General features: G+C 37.4%; 1 protein-coding gene across 3 annotated transcripts in view; it reads left to right on the top strand.

Annotated features, from left to right (window-relative positions):
• Positions 1 to 25,603, top strand: part of LOC122812034 (prosaposin-like) — a 225,816-nt gene that overhangs the window by 149,388 nt on the left and 50,825 nt on the right. The gene's annotated exons all lie outside the window — the stretch shown is intronic.

Genomic DNA, 25,603 nt, shown 5'->3' with positions numbered 1-25,603 from the left:
TGACAGGCTGTACCTCAATATAAGGAAGTTTCCTCATTGTAACTCTTAAAAAGTCCAGGTTTCTTGCAGTTCCACATTAGGAATTTCTGTCATACATTCAGTGTTAAGAAAGTTTTTAACTGATATCCATGGTAAATAATACTGAATCATATTAAGTCATCAAAATAATATTTCTAAGGTATAAAATAGCAAATGTAACCATCCTGTTTGTTTTCAAGTCAAACCTGTTAGTAAGCTTGCAGTAGGTATTCCACAATTTGCCTATTTGTTCCACATTAGGAAAGGTAGCATTCCACATTTTAGAAAAGGAAGGCTAATAGCTATGCCCCTCCAACATACATTTTAAACTAATTCACTGAGTCTCTGTGGTCCTATTTGCTACTGTTTAGCTGTTTTTCTACTACTTCCATGCATAGCTATTTATAGTTGCCCAACAGCTCTTCAGTACAAACAGAAGTTATTAGTTATGCCTTGATTCACCTTATGCAACTTAAGTAAGTCAGTGTGAATGTGGTCAGACTGGGGTAAGAACATTCTGAAATTAGCAGTATTCATCATCCCATGAAGTTATTGGCAAGTCTGAGTCTCACAACTCAGACCTGTGACAATTTACAATATGTCCTTAAGTATTGCAGGCAGCATGCAACCTAACTGTGCAAATGTTCTGTTCTTTAAAGGCAGTTTACAAGCAAAAAAAAAGCATTAACAGTTTGACAGTTTATGAGCTGCTTATAAGCAACCATGACTGCTGTTCTTTAAAGACAGCTTTTACTCTGTCAAACTATTCCTTTTTTAAAGGTGGCCAAGGTTACCTTACAAAAATGTCTTGAGTTTTGCAAGCTGTCATTTAATAATCATTCTGATCAATAGTAGATTGAGGAGACAAACAATAATGTTCAAGTACAAGATTTCCTTGCTACTGCTCTGTGCTGCCTCATATTGCAGAAGCAGCATCAGAAACACATCTTTGCTACCGTATTGGTGCAAAACCTATTAATACAAGTGCTCCTCCACATTACTCAAAATTCCTGGCGTGGCTTTAAAAGTTGCTTATGTACCAAGAGAATGACCTTATGAACTTTATGGTCAGATTTATATCTGGATGTTCTATTTTATATATAGTTAGAGTCCTCATGACCAAACTAGAACCAGTCTAGTGGTTGATAAAATTCAGCTGAGATACCAGAAACTATTATACAGATCCAACATATCTGTCATGGTGCATGGAACAGAGCAGTTAAGTAAAATAAAAAACAAAAATTCAGAAAAAGTGAACTAGTAACTTTAAAAATAGAAACAATATGCACAGCTTAATAACACTAACAGACTTGTTTCACTAACCCTTATGTGCATAAATATAGTCAGGGGGGCAAAGGGGACAGCGACCCAAGGCAGGTGATGTTAGGGGGCATGATCGGTAAATGAAGATTGATTACTAGTGCATTAATTTCTGAATGCTGTTAGGGGAAATGCTGCTTTTCTGGTTAGGACCGATGCTCTTGCTTCAGCACTTTATGTGTGATTTAACTTGCAGCAAGCTGCTTGCTACAAATATAGCATGCAGTTTGTTACAATACTTTAAATTTGAAGAATTTTTCTTTGCTCCTCTACTTGACAAGTTGGCTTCCACTATGAGTGGGTGAAAGTAAATGCACCAAGGACTGGAATCCCTGAATTGAATTTGCCAAAAAAATCTTGCCAAAAACACTTTTTAAGTGTTTTGCAGGGGGTAAGCCCTCTCTGCATCACCTGATATGAGGGGACAATCCCCCCACACACCCAAACTTATATACACCAACTTCAGGGTTGCACTTACTCAAAAAAGAGGGACATTCCCCCAAAAAGGGAATCACTTATGGTACAACTTCCCTCAAAAAAGGAGGAAATTCCCTCAAACGGAATCCCTTCTGGCAAATCTCACTGATAGTAATTTCCTGTGGAGGAACTCCCATCATTGACAAGTTGAAGCTCAGACAGTCCAAGCATGAGAGTTCAAGTTTCATCCACCAGTAAGACAAATGAGCAGGCAAAGAGCACTTTAGACCTCATACTTCTTAGGAGAAGGGTGTGAAGTAACAAATTGGAAAATGGCAGTTTTGTTTTTTGAGCCTCAACATTGAGTGGCACTGGGCATTAACTGAGCCAGGTATGGCTCTGCTTTTGTGAACTGAACAAAATCTTTAAAAAAAGTCAGCAATTTAAATAAACTTAAAGATCTCATCAATAGTTCATTCACAGAATCACCTATTTGAAAACATACTAACACTAAATTTAAATTTCAAAACCTGAATACAAATATCTAAGCAGTGCTATCAATGGAAAGGAAAAGAAAAAAAAAGCTGTTATTGCTTAGTTAATTAGTTAGTTAGTTAATTAGTTAGTTAGTTAGCTAGTTTCCTTCTATTAGTTTGGTAATACAAGTAAACTGCAACAAATTCATGCTTGCTTACATGCAATATTTCTTCTTTTGCTTTGACTACTGTTAAATACCATATTTTCTTTAAACAATTGTTACCTTCATATTGTATTTCAAACTATTTATTAAGATGCTATCTCTCCTTTTGACACTTGTAGCTTGATTTATTTATGTTCATTTCTTGTTTAAATGTCTACTTAATATGTATTTATATATGTGACTAGTATAAATTAACTGTTCACATGATATTCAATTATATTCTAAATGACTGCATTATTTAAATTCCTTTGAGCTGGCACTAACACCATAACTCACAAAGGGCAGAAGGAGTCTAAAAAACATCACCAAGGCAAACTATACCCTCTTAGTTGAAGGTATAAATGCATTCCATGCCCCACCCCCAGCTGGAAGTGGTAATTACACCGATGCTTACACTAAAGCCCTGTACAATCACTTACATAAGAGTATAGAGTAAGCTGTAACAAAAAGAATCAAAGCCAGAGCCCCAAGTAAAACCAAGCCACCATGGTGGACATCCAGCATCAACAAACTTTACAATAAATACAAAAAGATGCTGTCCAAAAAAAGACAAGAAAACAAAGGCAAGCCCCAACAATAGAAAAACACCCTCCTTATCCTCAACAGGCAAATGAGACAACTTTCAAATCCTCTAAGGACTTTTTAGAGAAAAACAAGCACAGCCAAGGATAACCACAAGGCTTTTTATAGATATGTATGTAGCCTAAAAGATTGGACCCAAGCATGCGCAGAACCGGTGACTAAAGGTATCACACACATTGACCTCACAGAGATAGCAAACCTGCTAGCAGATAAGTCTGGCAAAAATTTCAATCCCTTATCCCCTCCAAACTTATCACAAACCTTCCCTACCCCCCACCCTACATATCTGAAGAGCAGATCATTAAAGCCTTGTCCAAGGCAAAAAACACAGCCTCTATGGGGCCAGAAGGCATCTCAGACTGTCTTTGAAACAGGCTAAAACATGAACTAGCATTATCATTAAGTACCCTTTTCAAGCATAGCCTAACTACAGGCATTGTTCCTGTGGAATGGATAACAGCAACAGTTATTTCTCTCCACAAATGTGGCCAAGCAACAGACCCAGGAAATTACAGACCCATAAGCCTCATCAGCCTCATCTGTAAGACTATGGAACTTATCATTATGGGCCTCCAAACCCTGGATCAACCCAATTTGGTTTCCTCAAGGACAGATCCTGTCTGATAAATCTGGTGGCTTTCTTCAAAAATGTTTCTAGGGCCATTGACAAGGGCAAATATGTGCACACAGCATACCTCAAATTGGCAAAGGCTTTTAACACAATCCCACATTCAGGCATTTTCCAATAAACTTAGCAAACTAAATGTAAACCCCTTTGTTGTAAGATGGGTTGCCAACTAGCTCACAAACCAGACACACAGTGCCAAAGTGGGTGACTCCACATCAACCAGCAGACCTGTTACCAGTGGGGTGCCAAAGGGGTTAGTGTTGAGCCTCCTATTGTTTGGTATATACTTCTCAGAAGTTCAGGTCAAAACTAAGGGGTTGTGACTGACAAAGTTTGCAGATGACTGTAGACTGGGTGCAATTATTGAATCCACAGATGATGTCAGTATACTCCAGGAAGGTCTTACGTATACCAATAACTGGGTCTTAGTCACAGTCTCAAAATGAATGTAAAGAAATGCATCATCATTCCCTTCGGCACAAATAATGTCCCTTCACACTATCAAATCAACAATACACTAAGTGCCCATGAAGTGGTAAGGGATCTGGGATCACAAGTTAACTGCGACCTTAACTTCGATCACCATGTAAGGAAGGCTTTCTATGTAGTACACTTGATTAGTAAAGGCATCACCATGAGAGCAAAGGAGGTTATAACCCCTCTATACTTGGAACTAATTTGGCCCTTTAATTAAGTATAACACGCCATTCGGCATATACTGTACAAAGCACCTGCAGCAATTGAAGACACCTCAGAGGTTTCTAACAAAGATGATCAAGGGACTCCAGCATGTGTCTTACACAGACTGAATAAAGTCCCTGTCATTATGCTCTGTATCATATAGACTTCATAGAAGAGACTTATGCCTGGCTTACACAGCAATCTCAGACCCAAACCTAATGAACTTGCTGCATATACATAAATCAAATGGGACTAGAGCTACCCATTCCAGGGACCTAAATATGCTCTGTGATTTAAATAGGACATGTTGGAGGAACTAATTTGTCTCCCAGCATCTGCTGCTTCTTTGGAATAGGCTATCAATTTATGTGAAACAGAGCACATCTATGACACTATTCAAGAGAAAACTGGACGGGCGGATGGGGCATTGTAAATTCTTGAAGGAGATAGCACCCACATCCCTCCTGGACATGGGCAATCATTATTAAATGCAATCTTGGGTATTGGTTAGCATTACTATGGTATTACATTTAGGTGAAACGGCTAGGCTTGAAATGACCTCCGGGTCAAACGCCTAGTAATCTCCTATGATCCTATGGTCCTGTGATTGATTCATTGAATGAACATTAGTAAAATCAGTCTGTTTGCGTTATTAAGGTGCAGTGGTGCAGCGGTAGTGTTATCACCTCACAGCAAAAGGTTCTCTGGTTCGATTCTTGGCTGGGGTGCCTTCTGTGCGGAGTCTGCATGTCCTCCCACTGTCCATGTGGGTTTCCTCCGGGTGCTGCGGTTTCCTCCCACATTACAAAGACATACATGTGGAGCTTTTCTCCCCGGGCCTCTGCTGAAAATTGACTTGTTCCAAGTCGGACTTTCTCAGTTAACAAATGTTAAATACATAAATTTATTAATGTAGTATTTTTAACCATTTGTCATGGAGCAGGATTTTTTTTTATAGTTGTTTTAAGTTAAACTTGCCCACATAAACATAAGATAGAGTGCCATCATACAACAGCGTTACTTGAAAAAATCCATTTCTTACAAGTGTAAAATAACTCCATTTTAGTGTGACATACATTTTTCTGCTTCTGTATTTTTTGCATGAGTCAGCAAATATATTGAACAGAAATACTGCATATGCACATATCATGTGACAATACAAAGAGCGTAGTATTTCTTTGGAATACAGTTTGGGTCACAGATTGTGGCTGACAACATTATTGTGATTTCTTTTCTTCTTTTTTTCATTTTATTATTTTTTATTTCATGAAAAAATATATAGTTAGACTGGGATTCAGAAATACTGTGTCTGCAATTGTATCTAACCCTCCTTTATTTAATGTGCATGCACAATAAGCCCCACTGCTCATAAGCAATGAATGCAATAAGGCAAGTGTGTGCTGTGGCTGCAGCAGGAACTGTGGAAAGAGCATGTAGGAGCACGGTATGATCACAGGGAGGTACAAGCAGCAGCAGTGCTGATCCATTGAGCACAAGCCCAGATTTTGCAACAAGACAAAGTAGTCATATGGCAGCCTTAGTGTGTGATGAGGTATGTGTGTCGATCTATTTTTCTGACGTAATATCTATATATATATATATATATATATATATATATATATATATATATATCTTTATATATATATATCTATATATATATCTTTATATATATATATATATATATATATATATATATATATATATATATATATATATATATATCTGTATCTATCTGCACATATATCTGTATCTATCTGCACACACACATGTGTGTGTGTGTATATATATATATATATATATATATATATATATATATATATATATATATATATATATAGCTAGTTATAAGCACAGAATATGGTCAGCACTACAGTTGTGTTGACATCTGTTTAGTCAACAAAAGTTGGTCTTCTAAACAGATGGTCAACAGATATGCAAGATCACACAATAGTTGGCATATGTGAATATGTCTTTTGCCTTATATTGTGTGATCTCGGAGTTAGTATGCATAATTATGAGGGGGAGTGGGGATGCAGAGGGCTTTCCCCCTGCAAAAAAAATAAAATAAAAATAAAAAATACTTTTGTTTAATTTTAATGTTTTATTTTTTCATGTGCCTAGGCTGTTGCTCATCATATGAGTAGTAGCTTCTCAGCATTTGTAATGTCAATATTTTCTGGTCGACATTATGAACGTCAATATTTGAGTCATTGATCATAACAAATAGACCCATATATATATAGATAGATAAATAATGATATAGTGATCCAGGTAAAATTGACATTTTGTAAGCAAATTAATGATGACACTTTAACATCAAAAATGCTGACATCAACACACTTCTGAGCATGCTTCAAGGATGCAACTTGACCATATAAATAAACTCCTTTTTTATGCAGGGTGCAAAGAATAGTAACAATGCATTTAAGTTTCAAAGTCTGAATACAAATGTGCAAACAATAGTAACAATGCATTTAAGTTTCAAAGTCTGAATATAAATATTTAAAAAGAGCTATCAATGGAAAAGAAAAACGTTTATTAATGCTTAATTAGTTAGCCTCCCTCAGTTATATTAACTCAAAAATCATACAATCCCCAGGGAAAGGGCAAATTCCCCATTATATCAACCATCCGTTTTGTCGACTAAACCTCAGATCTCCAAACACCAAAAGTGAAACCAACGTAAGACAAATAACCCAAATAAATGATAAACATTGGAAACCAGCAACAATTCGGGCTAGATTTTGATAACACAAAAATTCATTCATTGAAGATTAAGTGTTTTCATCCAAAAAGTGGGCAAAATGTGATCAATGTTGTAATTGTAAATTCATCAATGGCTTAATAAGTGATGCATTAAAGGATTATTTTAACAAATATTCATGGGTCAAATACTCATTACTATGAGCAACTCAATGTTACCTACTAAGATCGCACATCTATCTCTAAATTAAATTTAAGGATGTGAAGTGTTTAGGATTAATTATAAGATGGAAAGAAATCTGTGAGCGGACAGACTACTTTCTTAATACATGAAACATACTTTAGATTGTAGTAGTTGTTTAATTCTCCTTGCTTTAGTTTAAATGTGTTTTAAATGTTGAAATTTTATTGTAATCAGTTGCTAGACCAATAAAAGGATTGTTTGTTTTTACAAAAATAACTTCATCATTAAGGATTCCTGTACCATAGCAGAAGGATATGACAGAACTATTGGATTTCCTGGTGCCTTTGATTGTGAGATTAGAAGGGTGGTCTATCTGGCATCTTGCCACATTATTACTGCTTTTTATGTAGGCAAAACAGACAGAAGGTTGAGAGATAGAATTTACAAACATGCATACAGCATCGGGATCATATTTTAGACATTCATTAGACTGTAAAAACTTTAAAAGGTTTATGTTTTGTTTTTTTTTTTTTTTTTTTTATAATTGACATGTTGTTGAAAATAACTGTGGAAGCATATGGAGCCATACTTGAATCCAAAGAACTGGTATGGTAGATCCATTAACATGCATCATTTAATCCTGGTTTGAATGATTATCTTTTTATATTTTTTGAAACTTAGATCCTCTCTAGGCTGTAAGTTAGAAATGTTTTCCCTTTACTTTTTACTGGATATATTTTGAAATGATTTAACTTCTCGAAGGTTTTAACAACTGTTTTCACTTGAGAACAAATTTAATTGGTTTGATAAGGTAGCATAGCTAAGTGACATCACTTTGAATGGTTTTAAATACATGAAATGGAGTTTTATTTTTGATGCTGATGAAGTCCACGATTGGGAAGAAAAAAAGTGGTTAATATTCATTGAATACATTTCTGTGCTATTGATATTCTGTCTAGGTCATTGCTAGCTCCAAGCATTTTTCATTATTTTGGTTATAAACCTCAAATAAACCAGTGATAGTCCTGATTGATAATTTGTGATCAAAAGATCACGACATTGACATTCCAAAAATTTGACTTACTAATGTCAAAACATAAAGCTGACACATTCTGAACATGTTGTAAGGATTACAATGGAAGATGCTAAACAAATAGCAAGTGTTTTGCCTGAGGGTCAGCCCCCCTCCATCCCCTGCTAATTATATATACTAATTCTGAGATTGCACAGTCCCTGGTGAAAGGGAATATTTCCCTACCCAGGAATTGTCAATCTCTTCAATATGTCAACCATCTGTTTATGTCGACCAAATGGTGTTGACAAAACAGATGTCAATGTTATAATCATTCAATCACACATAATAAACCCAGATTCATATAAATATAGACATATATATCTATATGAGTCTATGTCAGATGACTGAGTTTTCAGAAGCTCGAAATTCATATGGTTGAGATCATATAGGTTCATAGGTTCATAGGTGTGTACTAGGCTAATGGCCTTGGAGCCTTTACAAGCCTAGCCCATAGGATTACCCTGGCATCATGCCACCTGACCTTAGTTCCTAGTGCCTCTGTTGAGTAGAGCCACTGGAGTGATCCCCGGTGTTAAATTTTCTGTTTCCCATCCACTCATCAAGATTTCTCTTGAAGAGGAACAGTGAAGTGCTCTGCTTGACATGTATAGGAAGCCTATTCCATAGCATGGGCAGTCGCTGGGTTATGAACCTGTCCCTCCAGCATGTTCTGTTGATTGTGATAATGAGGTTGAGGTCTCTGGAGCATGTGGTGCGGAGGAATTGGGATTTCTTTAGATGTAGCATTTCTAACAGAGTTGGATCAGCCATGGCTTTGTAAGTCAAGCAGGGATAGCCTCTAAGTAGGCGATATGAGGCAGAGAATAGTTGGAGTTTTTTTAGTCTGTCCATATAGGACAAGTGTTTAAGGCCTAGGATCCTCGTTTTGAGGTACTTTTGCAGTGTCTCCAGTTGTTGCAGATGTCTAGTGAGGTAAATGCCAAATGGAGTACTCAATGTTTGGCCTAATGAGGGAAGAGTAGAGGGAGACAATGACCTCTTTGTTTCTGGATGCAAAACCCTTAGTAATGAGATGTGCCACATAGAAGGACTTTCTGACCACAGTGGCAACGTGGTGGTCAAAACAGAGGTTGCTGTCAACCTGTGCTCCCAGATCTCTTATAACTCCTTCTTTGTTCAGTGGACTACCATCAATGTGGTAATTCAAGGGAACCGGGTTTTTTCCAAGGGGGATGATGACACATTTTTTGGCACTGAACTTAAAGCCATGGTACTGACATCAGTCGTTGGTCTCATTGAGGCCTTCCTGTAGGATGTCAACATCACTTGGGGAGTTAATAATAGTTCCCAACTTGCAATCGTCTGCGAACTTTGCCAGCCAGAGTCCCTTCGTGTTGGCCTGGACTTCAGAGAAGTAGATACCAAACAGAAGAGGACCCAAGACCGAACCCTGTGGGACTCCACTTGTGACTGTTGGGCAGTCTGACTTGGAGTGAGCTACTTTCACACTGTGGGTTCTATCTGTGGGCTAGTTTGCAACCCACCTAGTGATATAGGGGATGATGCCTAGCTTAGTGAGTTTTTATGTGATTCCTGAGTGGGGAATGGTATCAAAGGCATTGGCCAGATCAAGATAGGCTCTATAAACCCCCTTGCTTTAAACCACAGTTCTGGTGACTGACTCAAAGAAGTCGACCATCTGTATAGGATCCAGAGTTTGGAGATTCCCTATATCCTTGTTTGTTAGGCCCATGATGATGAGTTCCATTGCTTTGCATATCAGACTCGTCAGGCTAATGGGGTGATAATTCCCAGGGGTCTGTAGTCGCTCCTCCTTTTTGGAGAGGGATGACTGTAGCAGTGCACCATTTGGTAGGGTCAAAGCCTGAGTTGAGGTTATGATTGAACAGAGCACACGGATGAGGTGCCAGTTCACTCTGTAGTTCATGTAGAACACAGCCAGGAATAGTGACAGGGATGATTGAGTTTCCAAAAGCTCAAACATAAAAAAAACACAAAAAAACAAAAAAGAAACCTACCTTTTTTACTTTTTTACAGGGGCAAGCCCCCATGTACAACCCACACCCCCTGAAAATTATATATACCAATTCTGAGATCAAACTACAGTGAGGAAAAGGGTATTTCCTGATCCGCACTGTACCACAATCTCCATTCAAAAGCTTTGGGTTTTCAAAAACTCGATCGTATGATCTTCGCCATATGAATTTCGAGTTTGAGAAAACTCAGTCAACTGATAGGACCCATATACATACATATATATATATATATATATATATATATATATATATTAGACAGTGGATATAAAACGTTTACACACCCCTGTTAAAATGCCAGGTTTTTGTGATGCAAATAAATGAGACAACAATAAATCATTTCAAACTTTTCCCACCTTTAATGTGACCTATAACCTGTACAATTCAATTGAAAAACAAACAAATCTGTTAGGGGAAAAAAATATAAAAAATAAAAAATGTACAATACGCTGGTTGCATAAGTGTGCACACCCTGAAACTATTGTTGAATGGGACAACTTGACTTGACACCCTCTCATTTGGATTTAGGCACATGTCTGCAGATATGCTTTATAAAAAACAGAAAATATTTCACCTTGACAACTGCAGCTCCATTCTTGTATTGTCACTGTCACTGTTTTGGGTTGATAGTACAATAATGTATTGTAAACACAGCTTTCAAAACAGATCTGCCCTCACAAAAATGGGATGGGGCTTCACCAAACATAACTGTGATACTCTGTGTCCCCCAAGTTGTAAAACAGACTGCAGAATCCAGCTGAGCAACCCGGACCTCTTCACTGCTTCTACCTTGGCTGTCTCATCTGACTGGTCATTGGTGCCTACATAGACCACAATGTTTCCACTCCTCATACCCGGTGACCACCTTAGCTCTCCTCTGACAAGCCACTGGTGGCTACATAAACCACAATATGGCCACCCCTCATACTTGATGACCACTTCTGCCACCTTCTTTCTTGATTTGCTAAGTCTGAGCAGTGAGACCGGTTTCACTATAATCTGGTTTCTTAGTTTCATATGTTTTTGGGTAGTTCCAAGGCATGTAGTCCAGGAGACCATTAATGAGCCTACCTCAAATTTACAATTGTCCAAAAGCACTGCCTGGTTAAGTTACTTGCTCAAGGTCACACTTTAATCAGATGAATCCAACCCTATACCACTGGAAGTAGCTTATTAACAGCTTATAGTTTCATAGGTGTGGAATAGGCTAATGACCACAAGGGCATTTTTTTAAGCCTAGCCATGTATCCCAGATCTAATCTAATTCCGGTACCCCTGATAAGTATAAGCAGGGGCTTGGGAGATGAAACATTTACAACCATGGGTATGGGAAACAAACCTTTAACAGCCTGCCTGTCTCCATTAGAGACATAGTTGCCAAATCTAGGCTGAATTTCCTGTTTTCTATCCAACTATCCAAGTTACCCTTGAATTGGGTTAGGAAGGCCCTCTGCTTTACATGGATGAGGAACTTGTTCCAGAGAAGGGTTAATTGCTGGGATATGTTCCTGTCTCACCAGCAAGTCCTATTTACATCACATGGTTTTCATCCTTAGAATGAGTAATTCTCGTGCTGTTTGTTTTGTGGATATGCAGGAGGTCCAGTCAGGTGGGGTCAGACAATGCCTTGTAGATTAGGTATAGAGTTTCCCTCAACAGCCTGTAGGAGACAGAATACAAGGATGGGACCTTGATGTAGTCTGCACAGGACATGTTTCTTACTCCTTGTATTCTTTGATGAGGAACCTCTGTGGATGTTCTAATTGTTTGATGTGACTTTTTAGGTACTTACCAAAGACAGCACTGTACTCAATGATAGGGTTGATGAATACTGAATACAATGGAACAATGACCTCCTTGGACCTAGATGCCATACCTTTGTGTATAAGTTGCACAACACAGAATTTATGTATTTATGTATGTATGTATGTATGTATGTATGTATGTATTCATTTATTTATTTATTTATTTACCAGGAAATTCCAACTAGCCACAGGTCCTTTTTCAGTGGAGGCCCAGGGAGAAAAGTTCCACAAAACAATAAATGAACAGCAGAGTACATGAAGAACAATTGAATACAAATGTATTCAAGTTTCAGCCACATACCCAGAAAATCTTACAGAAACTATGTAAAACGGCATTTTATTGTAAAGTTTGCAGGAACTCTAATTGTAATTAGGTGAATGCAGGAAAGATTTTTGGATATGTTTGTTTATTTATTTATTCATTTATTTGATGATAATGATTTCCTCACTACTGTAGACACCTGATGGTCAAAGGCTAAATTATTATCTATGTGTGTCCCCAAGTCCCTTACTACTGAGTCATCTCTTAGGGGGTGTGTTGTTAATATGATAATTACGAGTGGTGGATGACTTCATGAAGGACACTATTATGCATTATGCATTTCTTATCATTTAGTTTTAGTCCATGGCTCTGACACCAGCTATTTGTCTATTTCATCCCTTTCTGGAGAACATTTGTGTTGGTAGGGGATTCTATGTCTGCTCCTAATTTGCAATCATCTACAAAATTAATCAGCCAGAGGCCATTGACATTGGCCTTGATTTCAGAGAAGTAAATGCTAAAAAGGAGCAGTTCCTGGACTGTTCCCTGGGTGACTCTGCTTGTGACTGGCTGCTTTGTAGAGGTGAACTCTCCAATTTTAACTTCCTGGGTGCTGTCTGTGAGCCAGCTGGCTATCCACTGGGTGACAGAAGAGTTTATACCTAACTTCTTGACTTTGTCAACAATGTCCGAGTGGGATATTGTGTCAAATGCCTTGGCCAGATCAAGATAGGCAGTGTGAAAAATTTTGGCCTCATCCATTACTTTGGTGACCTTCTCGAAGATGTCCACCTGGTTGAGTAGGCATGACCTGTCCTTGACAAAACCATACTGGGTTGGGTCCAGTGTCTGGAAATTTCCTATGTCATTATTGACTATTTCCATGATAATTCTTTCCATGGCTTTGCATATTTGATTAGCGAGACTTATGGGCCTGTAGTTTCCAGGGTGTGTATATGGCTCACCTCTATGCAGAGGAATGACTGTAGCTGTTCTCCATTTGTGATGCAGGAAGCATGCTTGAAGGCTACAGTTAAACAGCAATTCCAGAGAGCATGATAGGTCAAGTTTAGTGCTATTTAGAAGGCATTCTGGGATATTGTCTGGGCCCAGCCCATTGATGCAGTGTTCATGGCATTACAGAGCGCATTAAGGACCTGTTATCTAGTGAATGTGAAGGGAGTTATACTTGATAGTATTTCCTGAAGGGAGGCTGAGGGGGAGAGACCGGTAAATTTGGAGCTGAATTTGTTGACCAGTAGGTTTTCTATATCGTCTGGCTCAGTATACATGACTCCATTTACAATGATCTCCAAACACAATTGTGTATTGCCTTTGAGTTTAAGACATAGCCAAAGAATACCTTGTGATTGTCCTTTGCCTGGGAAGCCAAATTTACCTCAAATTTAGCTTTGTTAGACTTTGTTTTTTAAGTTGTTTTAGTTTGATGACTGTTTTTATCCTGCTGTGTGTTGCATGTCCAGATTTTCCCATGATTTTCTTCCATATGCTATACAGCCTATTGATGCTGTGATTCTACTAGGGTGGCGTGTTTATTGAGTTAGTTCTGTACTTCTTCCTGGTTGGTACAGCTGCCTCTGTGTAGCTGTTAATATGCTTGTATAGGGTTTCTGTGCACCTTTCTGCGTATGCAATAGTGGTCTTAGGATTTATGGGGGCTAGAAATTTTGCCAGGTTATCACTTAATAGTAGGAAGTTAGCCTTAGAGTAGTTCTTGAACATTCCAGGGTTACCTGGGGTTCCAAGTTTTATTTTTTATTTCAAAGGAGATAATTTTTTGGTCTGGGCTTACCAAAAAGACATTACACTTGGGGGTGTGCAGCACTCTCCCATATTAGTGAGGACCAGATCCAGTATTTTTGCATCCCTGGTCAGTATATTGACAATCTTGTTGAGAGAGTTTGTGTTTACAAAATCCAGGAATATCTGTGCCTGCAAGTTTTGGTGTTGTATATGATTCCCTTTCAATAGTAGGGTAATTGTAGTCACCTATGAATATGGTATTGGGTTGGATGGTAAGTGTATCCAATGAGTTTAAACATGTTATGGGTTTTCTGAGTCATAGAGTGGAACCTATAGTTTGCAAGGAATTGTTAAGGGATTTTGCCTCTTGTGATTTGAACATGCAGAAGCTCAAGTGCATTGCCCTGTTTGACCATCCTTGAGGTATGATTATTTTTGATGCCAATCAAGACACCTCCACCTTTAGTGCCTCTCTGTGTAGTACCTAGTCTGAATGTGTAGAAGGCAATGCAGCTTTATACTGCAGGTATGCTCTCCATGGCTTTAAACCAGGTCTCAGTGACTGCACAGATGACAGCATTTTCTAGGGTGAGGAGAGCTTATAGAGAGTGAAGCTTTTTGTATAGACTCCTAGCAACTGAGCAGTAACACCTTTAGATTTTTTTTTTTTTGGTTTTGATTTGCTATGTCAGAAGCACTTTCAGTTTGGCATTGCCTAAAAAAAGGCAATATGGGGGAAAACAATGTTTCAGCTAATATTTAAAACCCGAGAGGGGAGAGGTACAGACCATCCCTGGCAAAGTAGAGTAGTCTGTTGACCATATCTTCCATGCTGACACATATTGCACCCCCTTAGAATGACAACAGAAAGTGAGGCAATTATTAAAGTCAGTCATCTTCTGTTAGTATTTTGACATAATCCTTGGAGAAAGTAAAATGTGATCATCACTAGGCTCATACCATGGACGCATATTCTATGATGTCTGTCTTCATGTAGTCTAGGGAGGTACATCTGAGGTCATTTACATTCGCATAGACTATGACTTAGTCATATTGGTACTTGTGGTATAGTGACCTGAGTGTGTGTGTGTGTGTAATGTGGTGGATCCTGGCCCTTGATAAGCAACTGACTGTGACTTTCTCCTTACTCAGCCTGGTGAGAGGGACATCAGTGTGTTTTACAATGGAACCTCCAATGACCAGAATGTTGGATTGTGTGGTGGCTTGCCTTATGAGATGTCTGTAAGTATTGATGATATAGCCTTAATCCTTTGTTCCAAATGCCAGTTTCTCCTGTATCCCTGCTAATACTCTTAAATACCATGGTGATTTCATCTGTGAATACTCAAAACTCTTTTCTACAACCTCACACAGTCTCTGGCTTTCTTAACTTCCTTTGCCATACATCTCCTTTCTGTAACCATTACTTCTCCATTTCTACTACCCAGCCGTCCACAGAGTCAGTTGATTACGTTGGTGCCCCTTGGTCCATTTGGTTATAATCCCACCTCTACTGTACTAAGTATGAGATTTGTCAATTTATTCTCTGGTCCTCCCATCAGTCTGCAGGACCCTCACTACCAGCTGCCCTCCTTCTCTCCTTGTGTTGATTCTTGCATGGTCATCTCTGGTTCTGTTATTTTCTTTTTGTCACCTGGCACTATTGTTTGTATGCATCACTCCTATTGGCTTTTCTTTTATGACTGCATCTTACACTTTCTCCCTTCTCCTCATTACATGCCACAGCACTTGCCTGCACTTCTCCTACAACAATGATGTCCAGTAGGTGGCCCACAGACTAGACTGCAGACCACCAAAGCATTTTATCCAGCCCTCAGCATGTCCCACAACAACCTCCACAGCATACTGCTTAAACTGTGAATATGCATGTTGTTTATGGTAAGGTGGCCCCATCAAACCTTTACAGCTATGATAAATGACTACTGAACCAAAAAGGTTGAAAATCCCTCTCTGGCAGCATCTCTCTCCCCCCATCTGTGACTTCTGCAGCTAGTACCACTCTATTCAACAACTCACTTAAGGCCCATCTCACAAGTTCTTGGCTCTGTCCATGTATCACATAGACCACAATCTGTTACCTTTACAACCAACTTCTATCTGTCTTTTCATGCCCAATAAATATATTTCCTCAAAATATTTTACATGAAAAACATGTACATAATAAAATCTGACTGTGCTCTTTGCTAACTAAATGTATATACGTAAATTGCTTTTTTTTATTATTGCAAATGTCTACTCTTTTGACTTCCGTCTAGAAATTTCTTGTTCAATAGATACTATTGCCTACATATTCTATTATATGCTTATTTTCTGTAATGTGTTATCCTAATGTAACTGGAGCTTTTCTCCCCGGGCCTCCGCTGTAAATGGACCTTGTCCAGTCGGACCTTCCCGGTAAACAAAATTAAAATAAAAAAATAAAAATAAATCTGCCCATGCTGTGTTATCCTACACTTTTCACACTTGTACATTTATCTACCCAGTCCTGTCTTTACCTGTGGCCTCTTTCCCACTCAGCCCACTACAAAGTCTAGGTCTGATATTCTTGTATGACACTTCTACATTTATCTAAACAGACCACATTCTCTGTTACCAAAAAGGTCCTTTAGCCAGACTGCTGTCCTACATGCTAAACATATCACTTACCTTTCCCCAATTTTTGGCCATCCTTTTAAGTTATCATGTATTGGATCCTTCACTTATTTGTTCATTCATGTATTTATTCATGTATGTATGTATGTATTCAAGTATTTGTTTCTTTAATTGTCAATGTGATTATTTAGAGCACCTAGCAAGGAGTTCTTCCTTAATTTATATATGCCTTAGTCATAGTGTGACTTTGCATACTTATTCTAGCTGAGTTAAACATTAATTAGGCGTAACAGATCAGGAATTGTCACTTAATATGCCTTAATTAAGGATAATGAGAAGGCATATACCAGTAGTTCAAGTCTGAGCCAAATTCGCAGTTCTTTAAAAAGCATGTATTTGACACCTAACCCTGTTCAAATATCACAAAAAACATGCATTTTCTTTCTTAAGTTTTTAAGCTGAATTTTAAAATGACAATACAAACAAGGCTGCAAAAGGAAAGGTTAGTTAGTAACAACAGAGGTAAAAAAAATAAACAAATAGGTAGTTAGAATGCAGCGGCAATGCAGTTAGCACCTATTTGAATTTACAAAGAAAAAAAGTCCCAAAGCAGTGATAAACTCTACGGAAGAACAATGGAAACAATGAACCCCTGTAGCATGTCCATGTAGTGACCTCAAAAAGGCAGAGACTAGTGGCTTCAAAGTCCAATCACTCCAAACTGCTTCAAAACAACAATGTATTTAAAATAAATGTTAATGCTTTCACAATGAAAAACATTGCTTCATCATACATAAACCGTCATGCTCAACAATCAATTATATACAAAAATTTAAAACAAAATAGTCCAATAACAACTGTTAGATACTTTAAAAACACACCTTTTCATTAGTACACTTATAGCATTAAATGAAATTCCAATGTACTAGTATTAAACATAACTCCCATCACTTCAACTTCCTGGACTTCAAAACAGGTTTCAATGGGACCATATTATTCAGTCCAAGCCTCCTATGGGCCCCCAGCCGTAAGATCCACTGTAGTTCAACATTTTCAGTCCTGTTTGTCAGATCACCCATTCTAACACTGTCTTCAAGGACATGTAAAACCTGAAACACAAAAGCATGTTCTTCACCTGCATGTAAAGTGTGCTTACCTAGATACTCTATGCCTTTTCGGGTGCAATATAGATGGTCCCTAATATGCTCCCTCAACCTATGATTGGTTTTCCCTACATAAAACTTAAAGCAGATTTTACAATGTGCAACATAAATAGCATTCTTTGTGTTGAGTCTGCAGATACTCTCAACTGCCATAGAAAACCTGATTCGGGGTGCTTAAAAAATCGGGATTCTTCTATAAAGTCACAAAATGTACATGCTTTGCACTTCTTGGTACCTAAAAGATACACACCAGAGTTGCCATGATTTCTTGGGTAACAAAACTATTGCTTCAGTGTCCTCATATTTCTATAAACAAACCTAGGCTGTGGACGCACAAATTCTGCAGCCTTCCCATCCACCCGTAAAAAGTGCCAATTATTACATATAATGCCTCTCTCCTTGCTAACATCCCTAGTATATGATAAAACAATGAGATTATTATTATTCCACCTTCGTCTATTCAACCTGTGCACCATCCCACCAGAAAAATAGGGTTTGGCTCTACCATTCCTCTCATTACTGGCCTTCTTGTATGCCCTATTGAGCTCAGCCTCATAAAGTCATGCTTCAAGCATTCCAAATTGCTTTCAAAATCATGGTTCTCATACGACAAATATGAAACCCTCATGGTTTGACCCTTCATTATATTGGGGAAAATGTGCTGTGGATCCATACTGGCCCTGTGCAAAAATACTGGGTGATAGCATTCCTTTCTGTGCACCTTGGTAGGCAAGTTACCATCCATTGTTTTCACTGCTTCCATGTCCAAAAAATCTATTTTCACAGTAGAGAATTTCATAGTGAACTTCAAAGGGTTATTACTTTCATTCAACAGTTGCACAAAGCCCATCAAAGCTAACTCATCTCCTTTCCATCCTAAAAAGAGATCAACTAAGCATCGATAGAAGCAGACATGCCCATTATCAGTACTTAATATATTATGACATTCCCATTCTGTCATGACAAGATTTGCATAGGAGTCAGCACAGCTAGTGCCCATCACCCCCCGCTTTCTGCCAGTAATAGACCTCATCAAACAAAAATAGGTTATGCTCTAAAACCAACTCAAGGAGGAAACACAATAAATCTACCTGCTGGCTATCTAGTTGGCCATGCCTGATTAAATAGGACTTAAACATGGTTATGCCTTCCTGGTTGGGTATGGAGGTGAACAATGAAATGACATCCAAGGTGACCAGGATGTCCAGTGTTTGCCCAGTGGGTTCAGTAGCCATTTGATGCAAGTCACGCAAAAAATCTTCAGTGTCTCTCAATACTGTTTGACAATCATCCAATACCTTTCTAAATTGTTTATCCAAATAGATTGAAATGTGCTCAGTCAACCACCCACCCCCTGCAACTATGGGTCTAAATGTGGGGTATAAGGGATTCTTACGGATCTTTGGAAGCCCATGGAGTTGTGGAACAAGAGGATGGTCCACCTTTAAATATTCAAACAACTGTCTAGTAATCAAACCCATACACACGCATTCGTAAAGTTTGCTCATTAAATGTTCCTGTATCTTTCCTACAACACTCAATTCAACAGTTCTATACACATTCTCATCTTGCTGTCATAGTAATATTTTGCATCCATCACATCCGCTGGACCCCCTTTATCTGCTGGTCGAATGACCAATTCTATGTTACCCCTCAAATCATGCAATGCTTGTTGTTCCTCAAGAGTTAAGTTATTGTTAACCCTGACTTGTTTCTTCATTCTAAAGAAATTATACAGTTCAGTCTCACAAGCATGTAAGAACACTTCAACAACTGAAGGTAACACATTTTTTTCTGGTATGTTTTCTACTCCTTTGGCTGTAAAGTAGGTAAACCTTCCTCTTGTCTGTAGATTTTAAATAATATATAGTGTTTTGCTAAGGTCTTATATTCCAGAGTCCTTGCCAGCATGACAGCTGTGTAACCTCACATGTGCTTGATCTATGCCTTCCTTTACTTCAGAGGTCAGATTATGGTCATTTATTTTAGTAGGTTTTGCAAGTTATCTTCACAAATGCAGTACACATTTACGGGATTATCCTGAAAGAATATCATCCTTCCCACATTAACATAATCATGCATGTTTCAATATATGTTGCAATCACATTTTTAATTTTTATAGTAACAGCAACTATTATCCAGCTCAGCTGTGAAACTATATAAAGCTAAACATAAACGTCTTTTATATTTAACCTGTAATGCCCCAGCTAACATCCAAACCAAAGAAACTTTGTGTTTCTGAAGTAGAGTCAAACACATGGCATGTCTACAGCTAGTAAGGTTGGACTTTATTGGCCCAAATGTACCCATAATGACTTAAAAAGTAAAATGTCAACAGCATTCTGAAGCCATGTGGCTGAAACACTGATATGTCCCTAAGGGGTTATTTGCATATACCCCCTGGGCCACGATACAGGAGTTTCAAGGTATTACAGAGTGAAAACTTTTGCCAGGCTGGTCTTTCTTGCAATTTTTAATCAATGGTTTGTCTGTGTGACCTTTTTACCCCTTGGTTTGGAAACTAGTCATATGAAGGGCACTAGAAATGGATTCTGGGAAAGACAGCAGAAATTGTAAAACAAGATCATATGCAGGTACTTCATGATATGCAGCCTTATGATGGCCTATTAGCCATTTTGTGATAAATCCTATTAAAATATATTAAGAAGTACTACATAGTTACAATAAGAATAAAACATATTTTGGGGAATTTCAAGGTGGAATTTTTCCATTAAATGTAATTCAACTGTACTTTAGTAGCAGTTATCCATTTCTGTTTAACTTATAAGGATATGCAAACTTAGAAATGCACACATTACCTCTATGATGATTGATAGAATACAGTTTTATGTAGACCAGTTTTGATATACACCCTTTTCTCATATTGCAATGCAGTTTTGCTTTTGTATTTTAATTAATGTGCACTTAAAATATCTGTACTTTTTGAGTTTCAAGGTGAAGTTTTCCTTTAAATGTGACTAAAGAGAGTTAAATCACGGTCAGACTGATTGTTACATGTCTTGACAAAACAGTTAGTTACCATAACAGTTTTAGTGTACAACAAATGCTTAAGACCAGGCTGCTCACAGGGCACAATGTCATACCCAGTAACTTGAGTGTCTTGCCGTTTGTATGGACTGCCACTCATGCTTAAAGTCAATTACATGCTCGTGTAAAGGGCAGCAGCCATGAAGATACTGAAACTGCTGTCCAAACAAGTGGCTTGGGTTTGAGTAAGGTAAGTAGAGCAGCCATGGGGATGGAGTGGTAGGGGTTGGGAGTATAATGCTTAGGTTCAGTAGGTAACTGGAGAATTTAGGGTTAAGGCTAGAGAGTGGGTTTGGGATTAGGGTTAGAGACTGAGGCAGAGTTTTGGTTTACAGACCAGTCTGGGAGGTTAGGGTTAAGGCATGACTACGGAAGTCAGGTTTAGGAAGCAGGAGGGCTGTTTAGGGTTAGGCTGCAATTAGGGAATTTATGTTTAGGGACTGTTCAGGGAATTTAGGTTAGGGAACAAGAGGGAAGTTTTGATGGAGTCAGAGGGGAGCTTATGGTTAGAGACTGATTGCGGATTTAAATTTCCACAATGAGAGGTAAAGTTAGGATTTGGGAGAAAGAAGAGAATGTATGCTTAGGGAGTGAGAGGGTGTTTTAAGATTAGAGTTATGGGCCAAGGTTTCAGGTAAGGGTTAGAGACCAGGTGGAAGTTTTTGGGTGAAAGTTACGGTTCAAAGATTTTTATATCATTGGCTAGCACTGGGCAGTGAGAGGGCTGTATAATTAGTAAGGCTGAGCTTGTAGGAGGTAGGGCTCTTGTCATTTTTGGCAATAAGTGAGTTAGCTATGAGCTAATAGCACATGAACGCTTGTAGTAGAATTTACTATTTCTAATTAGAAAGCATTTATGCATATCACATTTCATATATAGCATCATTTGAAGGTGCACTGTGAATTTTGTTTTCTGTGTTGGAAGTGAACTAAGACACAGTGAAAAACATATTTCTGGAGTTTCAACATGGAGTTTTCCTTAACAGCCACATACTGCCGCTGAGCAGTGATTAAGCAACAGCTGAACTATTTTTATTTGACTCGTAATATTATGACAAGCTACAAAATTGATCATGTCTTCCCAGTATGGTTACCTACCACTAGGTCCAATTTTGATGGAATGAAAACACTTATATAGAACATTTTTTGATATAAGGCATTGTAATTCTGCTCTCTGTGTTTTAAAGAAAATGTTTTATTTTGAGTAGTAATACTTATACTTTCGAAAGCTTACATTTAAGATCCTATGATATAATGAGTTTAATGTGTCCTGCTTGACCTTGTAGCTTAACTACATTGTCCACAGATACACATAATTTATGCTAATTAGACATCTCTGATTTTAGCAATTTGCCTCTAATCTTTAGAGTGCTTGCAACAAACAACAGTTCCAAATGACAGACATGCAGAATCAGTGAAAAGCAGGTTTATTAAGAATTCACAAAGCTTTTTGGAGAAGTCCCTTCCCCGGTGTGTATAGCAATGTTAAAACCAGTAATTCTTTTATAATTTTCAAAAAATATCACAGCCCAATCAAAGAAAGCATCCAATTAATTAATTAATTAATTTAAATTTAAAATGGCTCCATATAAAACTGCATAAGACCTCTACATATAGCAAATTCTATATAAGATTACATAAAAACATACTTAAAACATTACAAAATGTTTTTCTGTCTCTTTCATATGGGTTTAATAATTACACCTGAATTTAAACCTGGCCTTGAATCAACATTTAAAGAGGTAATCCACTCATATTCAATGACGTCTATAACATTATTCAGGTCACCCCCTCTTCTCTTCTTAACTGTAATGACTATAGCCCTAAAAAGGAAAGTATGCTCTTCACCTACCTCCCTAATATGTCTAAATAAGGCATTTGTATCCGCTTTCCTCCATATTTCAGACTTGTGCTCAATGATCCTGCCTTTGAATTTCCTATTGCTCTTACCTATATAAAACACAGGGTACTTTAAACACCTAGCTAAATATATAATATTCTTAGTATTACAAGTAGCATGCAGATTAAACACAAAATACTTCCCAGTGGTAGGATGTCTAAAAATATAATCACTCTCTAAATCCTTACAACATGTACAATTAAAACAAGGGAAAGTAGCTTTTTTTATTACTTTTTTGCTGTACAGGATGACTTTTTAGATCTTTATAACATAAATGTTGTTTCAAATTTGAACAATTTCGATACACAAAAATGGTTTATCACCTACTAATGCTTTAATATTAGGCATAGTCATTAAAATACTCCAGTTTTTTTCTATAATCTGTTGTACTCCATGAGACCTTCTGTTGCATGTGGTAACATGCCTCACACATTCATTATTTCTTTTTATTGTAAATATAGTCAACTCTATCTTTACAGTGAGCTGAAAAATACAGGGTAGCTTTGTTTACCCTCATGCCTATAACATCATTTTTACTTGCTGTAACAACTCCATATCATATCCTTGTTCTAAGAATTCACCAGTCATATCATATCTGTATTAAGATGACAAACTCTTAACATTTGTCTGTTCACTATACCTTTAAATATATGAGGTGCAGGTAGACTCTTACTATGTATATATCTATTTGTCTGCACGTCATTTTATATATAATAGTAGTAATAATATCACCCATTTTCTCTAACCTTATGTCCAAATAATTTACATTATCAGATGAATGGTTAGCTGTGAATGTTAAATAATTAGTAATTTGATTTAAATATTGAACAAACAGCTCTAATTCTGTACTTGTTCCATTTCATAATAAAAATATATCATCAACAAAATGCTGAAAAAAATAACACTTGCCTTTAAAGACTTCAGGACATTGATAAACATATCTATTTTCCCATTTTACTACAGTAATATTAGCATACGTATTTGCTACTGGCATTCCTATCGCAACACCCATCTTTTGATGGTACAGAGATTCATAAAACATAAACACATTATTATTTAATACTAATTCAAACAAGTCACAAAGAATTTCTATTTTTCTGCCATTCAAATTTGTGTTCTTACAAAGAAAAGTACATATTTGTTGTATACCAACATCAGTAGGGAGCATGTTAAACAGAGATTTGATATCTAATGTAACAAATAAAAATTGCGTCCTCTATGACTTTCATGCCAAGTATATGAATGAGTTAAAAATCTTCAGTATCTTTTATGCAACTCTTTAGCAAAGGTAAATATGGACTAAGAGTAGACTGCAAGTAAAGAGAAATAGATTCTGTAACCTAACCATCCCCAGAAACAATAGGTCTTATTGGGGTGTGGTTTAGATTTTTATGAATCTTTGGTAACCCATATATGGATGATAATCTTGGGCAAGGAACAGTAAAGTAGTTAAATAGGTCAGTGTCTAAATCACCATTTAACTGCATTTCATAAATTGCCATATTCACATTGCTAATGAACTGAGAAACAGAAGATTCATTTATCAGAGAAAAAGTATCTGCATCATTCAAAAATTCATACATGCAGTTGTCAAGTCACTTTATCTAAAATCACAACTGCCCCACCAATATCTGCTTGTTTGATTATAATATCATTATTTTTTTCTAACTTAAGGAGAGCCTCATTTTCCTGGACTGCAAAATTATAATATTTTATACCAACTTTCCTGTCATAGAGGTCTCGTATTTCTTGTTCACAGATCTCATTAAAAACTGTTATTATCGGCCAGTTAGAGGGAACAAACAAGCTAGACTTTTTGCATACGTGAGAATCAATAGCTAATACATCTTTAAAAATCAGTTTTAAACTTTATTTTTATTTTATTTTACAGTTTGTTTACCGGGATAGTCCATTGAGCCAGGAAGAGCCCATTTTCAATGGAGTCCCAGGGAGAAAAGCTCCATAAACAACAATATAATATGAAGACAATGCATTTACATTTATGTAATACTATTGAAGAAAGATGGTATTACACAACATGACAAAAAATCCACGCTTGCAGTGAAAATACAGTCAGAAAAGCAAAAGGTAAAATCACACACACACACGCACACACACACACACACACACACACACACACACACACACACACACACACACACACACACACACACACACACATATATAAATAAGTAAATTAAAATGAGAAAAATCCATTTGTGCATATTCCTGTTAGATTTGTTACAATGTGAAATAACACAGGGTTGACAGTACCATTTTGCATGAAATCTTAGCAGAGTTAAAGTAGGATAGGGGGATAAGAGATGCTAATTGTTGAATGTAAGAAGGGTGGGACAATAAGAAAGAAAAAAAAAGTAGAGCAAGAGTAGGAGTAAATGAGAAAAATAAAGATGGTCGTAGTCAGGGAAGCTCAGTATGATGAAGAGAAGAGAGAAGTAAAGTAGTGTGAGAAATGGGGAAAAAAGAGGTAAGTCATGTGGGATGAGAGCAGGAATATTCTCAGATGGTTTTGAGATGGGAATGAAGCAGGGCCTTAAAGGTAGAGTGGTTGTCTGTAGTATGAATAAGAGGTGGCAGGGAGTTCCAGAGGTGAGCTAGGGAAAAGGATAGCAGATGTTTGCCTGGAGGACGAGCAGGTTTGTGCAGTTCAAGCAAATTCTGGTTATTGGGTCTTAGAAGTTTGTTGGGTAGGTGCATTTTGAAG

This window comes from Protopterus annectens, chromosome 9.part0, assembly GCF_019279795.1.
Source record: "Protopterus annectens isolate FY-2018-M chromosome 9.part0, PAN1.0, whole genome shotgun sequence".
NCBI lineage: Eukaryota > Metazoa > Chordata > Ceratodontiformes > Protopteridae > Protopterus > Protopterus annectens.
The sequence above is the reverse complement of the archived record's forward strand: the minus strand, read 5'-3'. Positions and strand labels throughout refer to the sequence as shown.